Raw genomic sequence first — 5,530 nt, 5'->3', positions numbered from 1 at the left:
TCCTCTGTGTATGAGAGTCTATTCTTGTCAACATTTGCTTTTACCTGTTTAAAACAATTTAGTCATTATGGAGGGTGTTTAGTGGTAGCCTGCTGTGGTTTTATTTGCATTTCCCTAATGATTGATGATGTGGAGCTTTTTCTTTTCCTTCATGTTCTTATTTGTGATTAGTGCATTTTCTTTGGTGAAGTGTCTGTTCAAATATTTGACCCATTTAAAAAATCAGATTGCTTGGCCTATTATTATTTTGTGAATTCTTTACAAATTCTGGATATGAGTCCTTATCAGATTTTGCAAAGATTTTCTCTCAATATGTGGCTTGCCTTTTCACTGTCTTAACAATGTTATTTTGAGGAGCAAAAGTTTTAAATTTTGGTATCTCCAATTTATTATTTTTAGTTCATGGTTTGTGCCTTATGTCCTAAGACGTTTTGTCTAGTCCCAGATCACAAAGATTTTTCTTCTGTTTTGTCCTAGAAGTTTTATGGTTTTGACTTTCCATTTAAGTTGAGAATAGATTTTGAAGTAATTTTCTTATGTAATATGAGATAAAAGTTGAGGCTCTTTTTTTTTTTGTCACGTGAAAATTCATTTTCCAGAATCACTTGTTGAAGAGACTGTCTTTTCCAAATTGATTTCAACTATTTGTTAAAAAGACCATCTTTTCATGGTTGATATTTTGTCACCTTTATTGAAAGCGAAATGATCATTTATGTGTGGGCTTATTTCTAGACTCTTGAACCAGTTTCAGAGATCTCTGTGTCTATCCGTATGCTAACACCACAGTCTTGATTATTTTAGCTTTACATTAAGATTGTTCCTCTCCAAAATTGTTTTGACTGTTCTAGGTTTTTCCATCTGTATGTAAATTTCTACAAGAAAATCCTGCCGGACTTTTGACTGGAATTGCACTGAACCGATAGAACAATTTAGGGAGAATTGATATTTTAGCAATATTGAGCCAATTGAATGATAAACAAAGTATGTCTCATCATTTACTTAGATCTTCATTAATTTATCTCAGCAAAGTCTTGGAATTTTCAATGTACATACCATCACATATTTTGCTAAATTTACCCATAAGTATTTCATGCTTTGTGATACCACTATAAATGATATTATTTAAAAATCTTCAATTTCCAACTGTCTGTTGCTAGCCTCTAGAGATACAATTAATTTTGTATGTTGGCCTTGTATCCTGTGACCTTATCAGATTGACTTCTTAGCTGCAGTTACTTTTTGGCAGTTTCCTTAGGATTTTCTACATGAACAACCACAGAGCCGTTTCTTCCTTTCCAAACTACATGGCTTTTATTTTGGTTTTTTTGCTTTATATCATTGTCTTGGAACTCCAGTTGAATAGAAATGGCAAGAGGAGTCCTATTGACTTCCTCCCAGTTGCAGGGAAAATAATTCAGTTTTAAATTATTAAGGTTGGTGCTAACTTTACATTTTTGGTGGATTTCCTCTATCACATTGAGAATATTTCCTTCTTTTTCTAGTTTGCTGAGACTTGGTTTGATTTTTTTTTTTTAATCATAAATGGGTTTTGAAATCTGCCCAATGTTTTTCTGTATCTGTTGAGCTGGTTGATCATATAGCCTCTCCTTCTTAGTCTGTTACTATGGTGAATTACATTTACTGATTTTTGCATTGTTGAATCAATCTTAAAATTCTGGGATAAACCCCACTTGGTCATGGTATGTTCTTTCTTAATATTTAACTGGATCTGATTTACTAAAATTTTAATGATTTTGTGTCTGCATTCACAAAGTGTATTGGTCTGCAGTTTTCTATTCTTTTAGTTTCTTTTTTAGTGTTGGTATTAGGGTAAGACTAGTTTCATAAAATAGGAAAGTTTTCTCTCCTCTACTTTTTCGTGTAGGATTGGTTTTATTCCTTCCTTAAATATTTGATAGAATTCACCGATAAAGATGCCTGGAACTAATTTTTTTGTTTTTTGTTTTGTTTTGTTTTGTTTTGTTTTGCAGGAAGGTTTATAACCACAACTTCAGTATCTTTAATATAAATTGAGATCTTAATATATATATAAATTGAGATCCTTAAAGTATTTCTTCTTGAGTGAACTTTAGTTGTTCTGATTTTCAGGGAATCTTTTCCTTTTATCTAATTTGATGAGTTTATTAGCTTGAAATTATTCATAAGTTCCCACATTATCTTTTTAGTATATGTAGAATTGTTCATACCTAATACTGGTGATTTTGTCCTCTATTTTCTTGCTCAGTGTAAGATAAGGATTTATCAGTTGTATTTTTAACGAGTCAGCTTTTGGTTTTATTTTCTCTATTGTTTGTCCATTTATTTATTGATTTCTGATTATTTCTTTCCTTCCACTTTGATTTGAGTTGCTCTTCTTTTTCTAGTTTTTTTACAGTGGAAATTTAGATATTTGATTTAAAACTGTTTTCTTTCCAGTGTGCCTGGGTGGCTCAGTTGGTTAAGCATCTGCCTTTGGCTCAGGTCATGATCTCAGGGTCCTGGGATCGAACCCCTGCATTGGACTTCCCACTCAGCGGGGGGTCTGCTTCTCCCTCTGCCCCTCCCCCTGCTCGTGATCTCTCTCTCTCTCTCTCTCTCTCTCTCAAATAAATAAAATCTTAAGGAAAAACTGTTTGCTTTCCAACATAAGCACTGAAGGCAATAAATGTCCTTTATAACGCTGCTTTAGGTGCATCCCACTTTTATAGGTGCTGCTTTTGTTTTCATTCAGTTAAAAATATTTTCTGACTTCACTTGTGATTTCTTTTTTGACCTATGTGTTATTTAGAAGTATGTTGTTTAATTTGCAAACATTGCAGTGTTTGCACATATCTTTCTGTTATTGATTTCTGGTTAATTCTTTTGTGGTCAGAGAATATACTAAGAAGGGATGATTTTCATCCTTTAAAATTTATTGAGACTTGTTTTATGGCCTCAAATATGGCCTAGTTTGATAAATGGTCTATGTATACTTGAAAATAGTGTTTATTCTTCTGTTGTTAGGTGGAGTGTTTTATAAATGCCAATTAATTTAATTTGGTTAATCTGTTATTCAAGTCTTCTGTATTCTTATTGATTTTCTGCCCACATATTTTAACAATTATTAGGAGAGGACTGTTGAAATCTACACTTATAATTTTGTGTATTTTTTCTTCTACTTCTATCAGTTTTTGCCTCATGTATTTTGAAACTCTGTGACACTGTAATGTTTCTTGATGAATTGGTTCTTTATTATTATGGTCCTATGGACTGAAATCTACTTTGTCCAATATTGATATGGCCAATTTCGTTTATTCTGCCTACTGCTGGCATGGAATATATATTTATCTATCCTTTTACTCTTTTTTTGCAAATTGTTTTGATGATTTTTTTGCCCTTTTATTTTTAACCTGCCCATGTCTTTATAATTTAAGTTGACTTTTTGAAGACAACATGTATTTTCTTGTAGATAGCATATCTTGCTTTTTTCTCATCCAATCTGACGATCTTTGTTTTTTAATGGAGTGGGTTTTTAAAAAATTGATTTATACTTGATGTATAAATTGTATTAGTTCTCGGGGTACAATATAATGATTTGATATATATAATAATGGAGTGTTTAGATTACTTACATTCATTGCAATTATTGATATGATTGGCATTTTAGTATTTGTTTTCCATTCATCCCAATATACTCTTGGTTCCCTTTTTTCTTTGTTTCTTAATTTTTTTTCAAGATTGCTGTATTTATTTTAGAGAGAGAGACAGTGCATGAACAGGGGGAGATGCAGAGGGAGAGAGAGAGGGGAAGCAGACTCTCCGCTGGGTAGGGAGCCTGACGTGGGGCTTGATCTCAGAACCCTGAGATCATGACCTAAACCGAAACCAAGAGTCGGATGCTTAACAGACTGAACCACCCAGGAGCCCCTCTTTGTTTCTTTATTCATTTGTAGGAATCTGAGCTTTTCATGATTCCATTTTACCTCCACCATTGGCTTACTAGCTATATCTCCTTTAAAAATTGTTTTTAGTGGTTGCTCTAGGATTTACAGTATCTAACACATCATAAGCAATCATAGTTTACCTTTATTTTTATTTTTTAAACAGATTTTATTTTTAAGTAATCTCTACACTCAACGATAGGGCTCAAACTTACAACCCTGAGATCAAGAATCACATGTTCCACTGACTGAGCCAGCGAGGCGCCCCCATGGTCTCCCTTTGAATAATCAATCTTATATCATTTCATGTGACATGTAAGAATAGTACACTTAAACTTAAAACAGTACACTTTCATTTTCCTCCTCTGGTCCTTGGTGAAATTGTTGTCATACATCTTGCTTGTGCATATGTTATAAACCCCACACACGTTATTATGTTTGCCTTAAATAGTCACATATCTTCTAAAGAAATTAAGTAGGAGAAAGAATGTTTTTGTTTTTGCACATATATTTACTCTCCCCTGGTGTTCTTTATTCCTTTGTGTGGAATAAAATTTCCATCTGTTATAGTTTTTTTTTTTCCTGCCTGAAAAGTTCCTTTAAAATTCCTGCAGTCTACTAGTCACACATTCTTTGTTTTACTAGGAAAAGCCATCTTTCACCTTTATCTTTTTTCTTTTTCTTCCTTTGTATGGTATGCTTACATTTACAACGTTGGAGCCTGTACATTTAAAGACACATAGAGTGCTTGGTTTGGCAGCACATAGAGTTGGAACGACACAGGGGCAGATTGGCATGGTCCCTGCCCAAGGATGATGTGCAAATTTAGAAGCATTCCAGTCTTTTGTACTGAATGCAGTGCACTTAAAAATCGTTAACATAGTAAATTTTATGTTATGTGTGTTATACCACAGGTTAAAAAAAATGCATAGAAATGGGTCTAGGGGGGCACCTGTCTGGCTCAGTTGGTAGAGCATGAAAGTCTTGATATCAGGATTTTAAGTTGGAGCCCCACATTGAGTGTAGAGATTATTTAAAAATAAAATATTAAAAAAAAGAAAAAAAGAAAAAGAAAAAGGAATGGGTCTAGAAATAACACATACAAAACTGTTAACATTGGCCTGCTCCTGGGAAGAGGGGTTGGGATAAAGGACAACTTCCAGATTTTTCCTTCAATTTTTAAACTTTTTATCTGAAAATTATTTCAAATATAGAAAAATTGCATGAGTAAGAATATTACCAAAAATATCTCTATACTGCCAGGTTTACCTACTAGTAACATTTTATCTACTTACTTCATCTCTGTCTCATATATATATATGTGTGAATATATATGCAATCTGTGGGGAGATGATTTAAATCAATGCAAACGCATCCTGCTCCTCATCAAAATTTCCATCTGGATCCAGCATCTATTGATTTCTGCCGAATGGGTCTTTCCTATGATGGTTGCAAAATGTTTTTTTTTTTTTTTTCAGCTCTACTACTCTGTCCTCGTTGATCATTTGGCACTTAGTATTTGATTGTAAGCAGGAATTTCCCAGTTGTTTATATATTGATCATAGGTATGGACTTACAAATACCTGTTTTCAGTAATTTATAATTCACTT

General features: G+C 33.1%; 1 non-coding gene across 1 annotated transcript; it reads left to right on the top strand.

Annotated features, from left to right (window-relative positions):
• The first annotated feature begins 4,664 nt into the window (after window positions 1-4,664).
• Window positions 4,665-4,766, top strand: LOC112839105 (U6 spliceosomal RNA). The gene has a single exon (XR_003212139.1). It is a non-coding gene; the product is annotated as a U6 spliceosomal RNA (small nuclear RNA).
• The last annotated feature ends 764 nt before the right edge of the window (window positions 4,767-5,530 follow it).

This window comes from Callorhinus ursinus, unplaced genomic scaffold, assembly GCF_003265705.2.
Source record: "Callorhinus ursinus isolate GAN/ISIS: 27379988/994484 unplaced genomic scaffold, GSC_fseal_2.0 scaffold63, whole genome shotgun sequence".
Classification (NCBI taxonomy): Eukaryota; Metazoa; Chordata; class Mammalia; order Carnivora; family Otariidae; genus Callorhinus; species Callorhinus ursinus.
Note: the sequence above shows the minus strand (reverse complement) of the source record. Positions and strands in the feature narration are given on the sequence as shown.